This window comes from Phalangium opilio, unplaced genomic scaffold (genome assembly GCF_054372755.1).
Source record: "Phalangium opilio isolate 3A_F unplaced genomic scaffold, DU_Popi_V2 ptg000217l_1, whole genome shotgun sequence".
In the NCBI taxonomy this organism is placed as follows: Eukaryota; Metazoa; Arthropoda; class Arachnida; order Opiliones; family Phalangiidae; genus Phalangium; species Phalangium opilio.
Window position 1 is genome coordinate 5,337,172 of NW_028324218.1, and position 13,384 is coordinate 5,350,555.

The 13,384-nt window shown below is 36.8% G+C and overlaps 1 protein-coding gene and 1 long non-coding RNA gene across 3 annotated transcripts in view; one reads left to right on the top strand and one right to left on the bottom strand.

Annotated features, from left to right (window-relative positions):
- The window catches only part of LOC149615866 (5-hydroxytryptamine receptor 7-like), a 97,099-nt gene that overhangs the window by 29,681 nt on the left and 54,034 nt on the right, over positions 1-13,384 (bottom strand). The gene's annotated exons all lie outside the window — the stretch shown is intronic.
- Positions 1,729-3,114, top strand: LOC149615868 (uncharacterized). Its single transcript, XR_016376130.1, has 2 exons — positions 1,729-1,793; positions 2,543-3,114. It is a non-coding gene; the product is annotated as an uncharacterized LOC149615868 (long non-coding RNA).

Consider the following 13,384-nt stretch of genomic DNA (forward strand, 5'->3'; position numbering starts at 1 on the left):
GGTTTTTATCAAATTAACAACAACGGTCGAGAGGTCGACATACTAAATATTTCAAATTTCATTATTTTAAGACAAATCAAAGAAACTTGGATTTGTATTACAAACAAAACATAAACTAAAACTTTAGAATAACAATATAGTGTAATATGTTTATTCACCTTGATATAAATATAAATCTCTCGTTTTAAGTATCATTTTAAAGTAACATTAAAGAAAATGTTACGGTTTACGGCCTATTTTAGCTTTCCCTTAAATTTACATAAGCCTTTAAAACCGTTTCCACGGTTAACTCATTGCTACTTCGTTTTTATCGGAGATAACTGCAGTGTACACTAACGTTAAGTGCATTCATTCATGGCTATCTCCACTTTTCGTAAACCGCCCAAGGTGCGGAATTCTATCCAATGGGACCTCCCTTCTTTGGTTTCGGTTGAATGGGATTTCGGTCCAATGGGAGGGAATCATCAGAGCCACTTCGCATTACCTACAGTAAAAGATCTCTAAACCGACCTTTAAAATATTCTACAGCCGACCATTAACAATCCATCAAGCCTACCATAAACAATCCATAAAGCCGACCATAAACAATCCATAAAGCCGACCATAAACAAGTCGTAAAGCCGACCATAAATTAATCGTAAAGCCTACCGTAATCAAGTCGTAAAGCCTACCATAATCAAGTCGTAAAGCCTACCATAATCAAGTCGTAAAGCCGACCCTAAACAAGCCATAAAACCTACCCTAAACAAGCCATAAGGCCGACCACAAACAAGCCATAAATCCGACAAATAACAGTCGATAAAGCCGACCGCAATTAGATTAATAATCCGACCATAACGAGATAACAAAGCCGACTTCTTGTTTGATTATGTAAGAGCTGGCCACGCTTACTTTTTAGAGTCGGTTAAAGTGCTGGCAAAATTTCTATCCCGACCTCATTTTGGAAATCCCGAAAATTTTCCGTGCACGTTTGAAATGGTTGGAAAACCGCCGGACCGACCCATTTTCGGGTAGGACATTTCGACTGTCAAAAGGAAAGTCTACCGACCATTTTGCGGCAGTATAGGGCAGTGTCGGTTGAATCTCGAGCCGACTCCGTTGGCCCAACGTCGATTTTGCTACTGGGGTAACAGACCAAAAATGGTTTTAAATTGTAGCTAATAAAGAGTACATTGATTAGTTCATTATAATTATTATACTGGGAAGTAAAATTCATGGATACGTTGACCTCCATCACCTCTACTAAAACACATGCTGATAAAAATTGTGTGATTTTCATCGCACTGCCATAAACGAAAATTTCAGAGTCTGTTAAATAAATAAATAAATAAATAAATAAATAAACGGAAATAGGCAATTTAAAAGCACTTTTGGCCTCGAATAAAACTGATATGTTCATTTCATTTCCGCCATAAACATTTCGATTTAATAACACATGTGTTATTACGATCAAATTACTTCCTTATCAAATTAACTTCCGCAAAAACATTTATTGCCAGCCATACCTTTCGACAAGTATATTAAACCAATCACATTCGCATCAACCAATAAACGTACTATATAATAAATAAATAAATAAACAAACATCGTTGAATAAATCACTTCAAAATCGTATATAACAGCAGAGATCGGAAGTGTGTCTAGCAGCATATCCAGCTAACCTTTCGTCAAGCCACAACTAAACTTAACTAAGTTAATTATTATTTAACGACTATCAGAAATGGGAGTTAAAAATTTACTCGTTTGTTTACTATTAGTTAACTTAATGATTTCTTCTATCTTTGCCACGAAAGGTAAGTAAACTTATAAATATACTTCTAAAAGGAATCATTGTGTAGCCATTTTCATTCAATGTATCTAGGTGGGCTTTGTGGGAGGAGCTAGCTAGACTAATCATTATCCTGGATTGATTTAATTTTAGAAGTAGGAATGGAGAACAGAGTAATCTGGGCGCGCGTCAAAGTCCCGGACCCCCTTCCACGGGACGGGGGGGGGGGTATGAAAGAAGAGGCGTGTCATAGCGAAAGAGGTAAAAAGGAATTACGTATTTTTCGCCACCGTCCCCGTCAGCAACGTTATCAAAACGTAGTTTAAGTCAGCCAATAAGATAATTTAAACTTTTCGTTGAGTTACGTGTTGGAGGGAGGGGCTCTATACTGAGTAGTCTATGAGTCGGACTGAAGGAAATACTAACCGTTCCGTTCTCCATTCCTACTTCTAAAATTAAATCTATCCCTGTCATTATATATGACGAATTTTGCCTCGCGAATTTATAATCTAGCTCGCTGCGTCTAGTAACTCGCGTTGCTACCAAATAACCAATGAAAATATCACAGTTAGAAAGACGCCATCAGAATTATGAGGCGCATGACGCGATAGTAAGGTCTCAAGCCCGGTATACCCAAAAAACCCGAATTCATAGAAATTAACATGGGAAATATGGGGCGCAATGATTCCTAGTAGCTCTATGTATTCCTCATGACGAATCTTGGCCCCCATTGAAGTCTTATATCGTTTAAAATATATTTTTCTTTATTTTTAGAGTGCTCATCAAGTGAAGATTGCGTCAACGAAAAAACTTGCAGCAATGGACAACCAAGAAAGTGTTATGTTGCTATGATGGGTATGACGCATCTGATTTGTAACAACAAGCCCGCTAGGGTTAAATGCGGATGCTCGTGCCGTTAATTACGACGGTTAAAAGTGTATAACGATGAATCTGGCACATTAAAATTTGTATACTTTATCCCATAAGTTCATAAGATATGTTCCTACCATAAGTTTGTTTAATTAATCTCTGGTCATGACAAACTGAAAGGCTTGTAATTTTGAAGTGAGTGAGTGAGGTAGGTAGGTCATACTGATTCGAGGAGGTAAAGCCTCTGGTAACTTGGTAAGGCGCTGCTGTCAAAGGAGGCTTAGTAATGCAGACTAAATAGGAGTGCCTAGATGGAATAGGTCCTAGCTGCAAAATTAATTAACCACGTGCACCGAGTGTACTTAGGACTTCAATTGACTCGCTCCCCCTCGTTCTCCTTCTCCAACTAGTTATCTCGAGTTGTTTGTAAGTCTTTCAGTAGCATTACAAATCGTATAGGTAGTGCATGTATACTTATGGAACATATCTTACAAACTTATGATTATCCCAATGTATTTTTGTTTGAACTATAATAAACAAGTTGGGAAAACCAAAATATTACCTCTCCGAGTCAAGAGGTCTACTACTACTTCGTAAAAATTTACGAAATATTGAAGCAGTATTCCAAACATAGCGAATGTACAGTAAAGCAGACCACATTTTACATCCAATAAGGATAAATCCTGGACACATGGAAATCAGTCAATGGGGAAAAGAACAGGAAATGAAGTCTACGCTTCAGCTGTTTACCCTATATTCTGATAGCTACATTCACAACTGGTTTGCAGTGTAAACACTATCGTCTCGTCTCACCTCAACAATACTCCTAGTTTGCCAACATGAGTGTTAACGTTAAATAACACCAAAGCTAAATTGTAGCTAGACGCACTAATAGTCAATGCGCACCATAAAGAGAATAATAAGTCTGTAGCTACTACCCGTTTACCATTAGCCATTTTACGAATATAATTGCCATCATGATCTTCTCTTCTATTATAAAATTAACCTGATTATTTAAGAGTGTGTTTAACTTTCGGTTCACTCTGAACCGTTTATGTCTCTTCATTTCAGACACGAAAATCAGAGCCAAAAGTTTATTTCACCTCAGGCCTCAATTATTTACACTTTGTTTCACTAAGCCTATTGCGGATAATACTTGTTATACCCGCCGGAGTCTAGGTCTTAATTTTCTACATGTAGTCACTAAACCAAGGATTATTCTATATACAGATGTAGTATAGCTTAAGTAATATATAAACAGCCATTTCAAATAACAATATTAAAAAAAATCTTTGGAATATCAAAATGAAACAGAGTTTTAAAGCTACAAAAGTACTAAATGCATCATAATTACGAAAAATACTTCCACATATTCACTTTATATTATGGAAAAAGGGAATATTAAGGTTTTGTACGATTTCTTAACACATCAACACAAGGCTAACTGCTAACGCGACGCACTAGTGTAACAATGGACGGACACACACAGACAAAAACATAAGCTGCTTTTTAACTCTTTCCGTATTAATTTTGAGTTGAGAAACAAGATTATCTTTAATATTTAAATAAATATAATTATTTTTAATTATTTTAATCTTCAATAATTAACATTAATAATAGTTAAATCGTTTAAAATAAAGTTATACCTATTATCATCTTAAACTTTGCTAATATTGACGTTTAAAGTGAAGGGTACCCCTCTTGCCCGCTTTCTTCAAATTTTGGGGTATATATACGATTCGTTTCCATTATAATAGTAAGGAAAAAGCGCAATTGCGAAAACCTTTGGTGGCGATCCCACCTTAGGGAGGCTAGACGTTTTTCGTAACCCTAGCTGATCGCCGCGTATATCCTAAAACCAAACGATGATAATGGAGTAGAAGCCAATGAGACAGATTGGTGTCTATGTGGAATAGACGGAAGACCAGTAGATGGTGGTGTTAGAAGCCAGAATGTACAGACTGGTGTCCAAGTGGGATGGACAAAGACCAGAAGATGGTGGTGATTAGAAGCCAGTATGTACAGACTGGTGTCCATGTGGGATGGACGAAGATCAAACGATGGTGGTAATTAGAAGCCAGTAAGTACAGACTGGTGTCCGTGTGGGATGGACAAAGACCAGAAGATGGTGGTGTGAGAACTCAAGTAGAGGAGCCATTTCCGTGACTGTGAAAGCAGTTCGGAAATGGCGAACACGTTTGCTCCGATTTGTAAACTGCGAACGCGGTCACGTGGGGTCTGACAGACAGACACACAGACAGACACACAGACACGTTCAGTGTAAAACCTCTCCGTGACGTCATCGTCACTCGGAGAGGTAAAAATAATGAAAAATACGTTTTTCAATAATTGTTGATACTTTAAAGGGGTTGCTTGATATTGGGGTTAAAACAGAACATTCATAGGATATGGTATTAAAGGGAGGGTGAAGTGGAAAATCAAGTGATTTTTTATCGATTCTTCTTCTAATTATAAGACCAGTCTGCATAGTGAAACATTCAGGAAATATCTCCGAATGATTTTAAAATTCAAATTAGGTTCCGATTTTAAGACTAACTTTAAGTATCCCCCTCCGACCAATCGCGTAACGTCCTGCCTTTTTATTAATAAAATTCTCGTGGCACGTTCCGTGTCGAATGAAATTTATCGCGAGATTTGATAAAATTTGCGCGCGATGTGAGAATCGTGGCGCGAGACATGGAGCGTGCCACGAGAATTTTGTTAACAAAAAGGCAGGGCGTTACGCGATTGGTCGGAGGGGGATACTTCAAATTATTCTTAAAATCGGAACCTAATTTGAATTTTAAAATCATTCGGAGGTATTTTCTAAATGTTTCACTATGCAGACTGGTCTTATAATTAGAAGAAGAATCGATAAAAAATCACTTGATTTTCCACTTCACACTCCCTTTAAGACACAAATACGTTAATTAAGATTGGGGCTTCAACGTTACCAATCCTTGTTGTTTGAAGACAAATCCCATGTCTTAATTTACAGGTTTTTCTATCAATGATAACACCGTCTTAAGACAAAAGAGGTACTCAAACACATTCCAACACACCCCGATTTTTGAAACGGTCTATTAGCAAGGTAACCTCAATTGCAACATAGAAAATAAGGTATATTCTAGTCCCTGTATGATGGAAAGGTCCTTGTGTGTATATAAGATATATTCACGCTATTTACCTTCCCAAGTAAATAGAACGAAGCTTTAAGCATAATTTGACACGAGAAAGAGCCAGCCCGAGGTCCAACATTTACCCGGGATTCCTTCCAAGAAGATGGGACCTGTAAGCAGAAGAATATAATACTTCTTCTCGTCGAGAGAAGTGTACAACTCCACAAAGCGGGGTAATTCGTAATTGTAACATGATTCTTCCCCAACAAAATCCCTTAAAGAGTTACTGCCATAATTTTCGTCATCCACAAACTTAAAATACGAAAAAAAATCCTTGAAAAATCTAGTTTATTATGATATGTTTACTTTTGTATTTGGTTTCGTAGAAATTTATAAAATAGCAATCAAAGTTTTGTGTTTGGAAAAGGCTTAGCTAAATTTTGTTTCGTTTGATGACGTAGTAAGGAGAAATTTTCTCTCTTGATGTCGCTCACGTGACGCCTGTTAGTGTCTCAGCGCCGCGTTAAGCCTAATTTATTCAGATTCGCGCGGCATTGGTATACTCGGGAGTCTCGGGCGCGCGCGCTTGGCTTTTCCGCGAGATGCCGTGAGTGACGTATAGCAAGGAGAAAAACCCGCCAAAAATCTTCTCCGCAAATTTGCTTTTGCCCCCAAATTTCAAGTTTTCGAAGTGTTTTTTCTGTGTTTTCCCTTATATTGAAATATTTATTAAGCATATTTTTGGAATCAGAAGAGTTTAAACTCTAAAAAAAGTAAGGTTTTCTTTAGATTTGAGATAATTTTTAAATCAGTTCGGTATTCCTTTAACATTTATTATAGTAATTGGGGTTACTAAACCGAATCATGCATGCACATACGCCCTCGTCATTACTATATCTATTAGCACTGCTTAACTATTTGCCAAGGCGCGTGCATTGCATGCGCTTGTGGATTAATTTTTGTCCTGCCACGTCAAGACAATCAAGGTTTGTGCCTGATTGATTGCTGAATGGGGATTTAGTAAATACCACAAAACAGTTATAGAATTCACCCTAGCACGGTGCGATGTGATGCATACCCATCTTAATTAAGTTTGATGAGCAGCGGGAGAGCAAATTAACAAAAAGGGTAATTCCCTGGCCTGGTAAGAATCATTAATGTTACATAACTAAAGTATTAAGAGGATACAGAGTGTCACTCTTCTTCTATTATCACCTTCTGCTGTTAGTTACCGGCTCGCTTGGGAATTCCGGAGGGGAGTCAAGCCACTATTGTATTGACTAATGAACCCTAGTTGCTAGGATAAGGCCGGTGAATCTTCTCTTAATTAAGTTGTCTTAATACAAATTTGATATCAAAAGGCAATTAAAACACCCTTCCAACATCCATGCATAGAGCTTGAGTTTTTCTGTGTTTTGCCTCTTGTCATTTTGAGATAGTTGACACTACAGCTAATGGAGTTCTATTGTTTCTACAAGACTACACCTTTTAGCAATCATTGTGTCTTCATTTATCCTATGGTAATTTCTACACTGGTTTTTTGTGCCGGGCTTGAGAAACGTCACGGTCTAGCAGTAGCATCCCAATGGCAGGGCTTCCTCCTAAAGGTTACGCAACTGCGGGTTTTCTTATCATTTACTGTGGTGAATCAATCGCCTTATATACCCTAAATCTCCAAAGAGAAAGAGGCATACGCTTGAATTCAAACGTCAACAATAACTATGTTTACAATGATTTTAGGAATACATTTTCTCAAAACGATTTAACTAGAATTGAGCTAAAGTAATGCCGATTAAAATAATTAATATCAATTATATTTAATTTATTATTTAAGGAAAACCTCTTAATTACGTCACTCCCAACTTGTTTACCTTCTTTTGAATTAAATTGTGTATAGTATTAAAAACTAATATTTAAATAAATTCAATCTCTTACGTAGACTTTGTCGTGAAATTAAGGTTTAAGTTGAGTAATTACCCGAAACATGGATGCATTAATATTTATTAATTAAAACTATTAGTGAAGATAGACTCCTCTTTAGTAGTAACGACATAATTACTAGACTGTGTAAGATTTATTCCGACGATATTTCTTCCTTCAAACATTTTATGGATGGTTAGTTGCATCTCATTTTAAATTTACTGGACATCCACTTAACCTTAATAGCTAATTATCTGGATTAAGCACTGGGACTGGGTTCGATTTAATGAAAATTTAAATCAATTTAAGAATATGGCATATTTTCGTTCGTCCGCAGAGGCAAAAGGGCAAATAGGCGTATCTCCGTATAGAGGATATGTCGCACATACGAAGTTTTAACTCTCAAAACTGCTCTGTGCCAATTTTAGGCTTATGGGAGCGACCTTAATTCAGACCTATTTTGATAGACAACCGCCAATGATGAGCTATTTTGGGAAAATTATGGGGCATTCAGTTTTAATATTTAATAAGCTGTGAATATTAGTCTATGTATAGACTAAAGGATCGACATTTTATCAAAGTGTTCTAATTGACTGACAAACTCAACTTATCAACGCCCAGAATAACCCGCACAATCTTCCCTAGTAGCGGCTATGCATTCTCATGCAGGGATAGATGTAGTTTTAGAAGTAGGAATGGAGAACAGAGTAATGTGGCTGGGCACGCGTCAAAGTCCCGGACCCCCTTCCACGGGACGGGGGCGGGGGTATGAAAGAAGAGGCGGGTCATAGCGACAGAGGTAAAATGGAACTACGTACTTTTCGCCCTTCCCGTCAGCAACGTCATCAAAACGTAGTTTAAGTGAGCCAATAAGATAATTTAAACTTTTCGTTACGTGTTGAAGGGAGGGGCTCTATACTGGGTGGTCTATGAGTCGGACTGAAGTAAATACTAACTGTTCTCCATTCCTACTTCTAAAATTAAATCTATCCCTGGTAAGTAATGTTTTGGGGGTAGATTAAGATGACCTAAGTCTAACGTACTTTTTCGTAACAAAACTTTATTTATGAAAGTTTAATTTCACTAAAACTTACTTTCATTTTATAAGTATTATGACGGCTTATGTTGTATGTTATTAGATCAAAGTGGAAACAAGGCCAAACTGTACGCTAAACAGATGGCACGTAAGCCTTTTTGGATCTTCGCAAATGTTTATGTAAGTCTTTTACCCAAGATGAAGGGGATAATGTAAGACTTCACTATAGGCCGTTCCCTAACACGGAATAAAATCCAAGGAGAACCTTTTAGGTATGGAGGCGAAATTCAGAATTTGTAATGTTGTCAGTTGGGAAGATTCGATGTAAAATCAATTTTGACTCGCAAATGTAAATTCTATGATATTTTTCCAGTTTGTAACCAGTGACAAACTTAAGGAACATACCTTATGAGCTTACGAAAGGGTGCGCAAAATCTCTTGTTCGGGAATTTGGAAGGGACGTTAGAATAACGTGGGATCAATAGCCTTTGCACATCCATTCATCTCTATACATTCTCTAAGTTGAAGTACAAGCGTAATGCGATTAGACAGCGGAAAATATTATTTTAAGCTTGGAAAGAGATATCCAAGAGAGAGAGAGGGAGAGGGAATTACTAAGGTTTCAACTCGATAGTTATAGCTATAGTAGGTGAGTATAGTGCATCTCATCAAAAAGGCGCAAATGGCCATGCACGAATAAGTATAGGCTGAAAAGGAAGGACAGAGTTTCAGTTCCGGTTGGTTGGATTAATGCTGTAAATGACACCTGATGTAACTAAATAAGCATATGTATTCTAGAGGGCCGGTAGGCCCTTCTAGATAAGATCCCACACCCTCCCGTAATGTTAAATGAAAATTCGCCGATTTTCGCCGATTTTCCCATAGGAATAACAAGGGGTTTTTGGCAGGGTGAGAAATAAGGAAATTTTTAAACTGGTCATTTGACCAGTAGAGCCCAAGGGTTTTAATTAAAAAACTGGTCAATGACCACTTAATATTTCTACATACTGTCAGAGCTGCACTGAAATGGCTCTAGGGATGGTTTTATATACTGTTTATTTGTTTCATAAGCATTAATTTCCATAACACACTACTGGGAATTATTATGGATTAATATTTAGGGATACCAAACTGCAATGCAGTGCAATTTAAAGGAAAGCTTGATTCTCACTCCAATAACAATAATGTAATATGCTTTGCAATGACTATTGAAATAAAAAATTGGAATTTTTTATATTATTTTTTATTTGATTTTTTGGAATAATTATTTTAAGCTATGAATCACGTGAACGAGGTTATTCTCGACTTGTTCCATATAATCTCTCTTGGTTAAACGATATAAAAGGCAAAGTTTTTTGAACGAAACATGCAAATCAGATTTCAGGTCTCTTATTCATGGTCAGCACTGGTGATATTGAGTAATGGCTCCCACTAAAACAGGACCGAAGGATATGCGCAATGCCACAATTAGGAAGAGGAAAGTCGATAAGCCGGAAATTCCAAGCTCGATTGACCATGGTAAATATGTAGAATAATCTGGGCTATACGCCGTCTTATTTCCACAAAAAGAAACTGTATTTGAAAAACAGATCTTTGTGGTTTCTCTTCTAATCGCCCGCCTTACAGTGATCACTTTCAAGTTTCTATTGACCTTGATACGCTAGAATCCTAGTTAACCTCTGCTCATGCACGCCACTCACAGTTTTCCCGTACTTGTTAAGACCCTGGTTCTAACTGGTACGTCTAAGAATAGAACATACTTTAATTCTTGATAATTTTATACGTCATTTGATCTTCTCGGGTCAATCGTTGTTTGGAAATAAAGATAGCACGTGTGATAATTTAATGGGGCGTATTTTTAAGGAATTTGTTAGAAAGTTAAAATTCACGTTCCTCTTTTAACCTTGAGGAATGTTTACTCGGAAATGAACTGTGACTGTGCATGAAGAAGAGGTCTAACATTTGCTTATCAACTACAAATGTCTATAAAAGTGATTGTTTTTATTTATAGCAATTGTGAGGAGAAGTAGGCAACCACGACGACAAACAGTTTCGAGTCGTGCCAAACTGATCCTGCTAGTTTCACGCGTGAAACGTAGACTACAAGTTGGCAGGTACGCCTTCCGTTACCGAAGAGACGCAGTTGTAGCCTTGACCGCGGCGCTGCAATACTTGATGACTGAATTAATGGAACTATCCTCTGCCAAAGCTCGCGCGGGGAAAAAAGGCTGCATCACTCCTCGGCGCATTATGTTGGCCCTCGAACAAGACCTTGATTTGAAGTCGTTGTTCAAGGGCACAACCATCGCTTCCAGTGGTGTCGTTCCTTCGGTAATAACATTTCCAAAGGAAAAGAGGAGCGCAAAAAAAAAATAGTTACTTATGTTGGTTTTAGTTTCAATTCAACGTTTTAAAATATAATTTTTTTAATCTTACATTTTATTAGGCCAAAAACGTTTTAAAATATAATTTTTTTAATCTTACATTTTATTAGGCCAAAAACGTTTTAAAATATAATTTTTTAATCTTACATTTTATTAGGCCTATTTGGTTTATAGTTTTTTGGAAATATTTTTAAAATTTTAGTTTAAATGGTGGTTTTAGTTTAAATTCAACGCTTTCAAATATAATTGTATAATCTTACATTTTATTAGGCCTATTTGGTTTATAGTTTTTGGAAACATTTTTAAAATTTTAGTTTAAACGGTAATAAAATGTTATACGTGCATTTGGTGTTATAAATTTCTCTATTCCATTTTTGACCTACTACTGCTATTAGCTTTTATATGTATCTAACTTTCGGTTAACTTTGGACCGTTACGTCCTTTCATCAACAACCCACATTATTTCTGTTGAAAAGACGACAGCGCCATCTAGTTTTAATATCAAGAACCAAAGAGCAATTTTATAAAAATTTGGGGATGTTTTAATTTTTCTGTGCTTTATAAAATAAATGAAACCTGAATTTTAAGTTTCTTTCTCCTCTATAAGTACCTTAGAATTTTGATGATCGGTGAGTGAGTGACAAAATAAGGTAAATTTCACCTGCGATATTTCGAAAAGTATATAGGGTAGGAACTTGAAATTTCGAAACTATAGCTAGGATTGACAGTCCTCGCGGAAAGCAAAATTTCAGACTTTTACCTATACCCATCACGAAGTTACGGTGGGCTTAAAAGTGCCGTGAGTTGCTTCTAGAAAAGGATGTCAGTGCTCGACTTGGCTCCCAGATTATTAAAATACAAAGTCATACTTTGTTTTGCATAAATTACAAATAGAGGGCCGGTGGGCCCTTCTAGATAAGATCCCACACCCTCCCGTAATGTTAAATGAAAATTCGCCGATTTTCGCCGATTTTCCCATAGGAATAACAAGGGGTTTTTGGCAGGGTGAGAAATAAGGAAATTTTTAAACTGGTCATTTGACCAGTAGAGCCCAAGGGTTTTAATTAAAAAACTGGTCAATGACCATTTAATATTTCTACATACTGTCAGAGCTGCACTGAAATGGCTCTAGGGATGGTTTTATATACTGTTTATTTGTTTCATAAGCATTAATTTCTATAACCCACTACTGGGAATTATTATGGATTAATATTTAGGGATACCAAACTGCAATGCAGTGCAATTTAAAGGAAAGCTTGATTCTCACTCCAATAACAATAATGTAATATGCTTTGCAATGACTATTGAAATTAAAAAACAGTTTTTTATTTTGGAATTTTTTATATTATTTTTTATTTGATTTTTTGGAATAATTATTTTAAGCTATGAATCACGTGAACGAGGTTATTCTCGACTTGTTCCATATAATCTCTCTTGGTTAAACGATATAAAAGGCAAAGTTTTTCGAACGAAACATGCAAATCAGATTTCAGGTCTCTTATCCATAGTCAGCACTGGTGATATTGAGTAATGACTCCCACTAAAACAGCACCGAAGGATATGAGCAATGCCACAATTATGAAGAGGGAAGTCGCTACACCGGAAATTCCAAGACCGATTGACCATGGTAAATATGTAGAATAAACTGGGCTATACCGTCTTATTTCCACAAAAAAGAAACTGTATTTGAAAAACAGATCTTTGTGGTTTCTCTTCTAATCGCCCGCCTTACAGTGATCACTTTCAAGTTTCTATTGACCTTGATACGCTAGAATCCTAGTTAACCTCTGCTCATGCACACCACTCACAGTTTTCCCGTACTTGTTAAGACCCTGGTTCTAACTGGCACGTCTAAGAATAGAACATACTCTAATTCTTGATAATTTTACGCGTCATTTGATCTTCTCGGGTCAATCGTTATTTGGAAATAAAGATAGCACGTGTGATAATTTAATGGGGCGTATTTTTAAGGAATTTGTTAGAAAGTTAAAATTCACGTTCCTCATTTTACCTTGAGGAATGTTTACTTGGAAATGAACTGTGACTGTGCATGAAGAAGAGGTCTAACATTTGCTTATCAACTACAAATGACTAAAAAAGTGATTGCTTTTATTTATAGCAATTGTGAGGAAAAGGAGGCAACCACGACGACAAACAGTTTCGAGTCGTGCCAAACTGATCCTGCCAGTTTCACGCGTGAAACGTAGACTGCAAGATGGCGGGTACGCCTTCCGTTACCGAAGAGACGCAGTTGTAGCCTTGACCGCGGCGCTGCAATACTTGATGA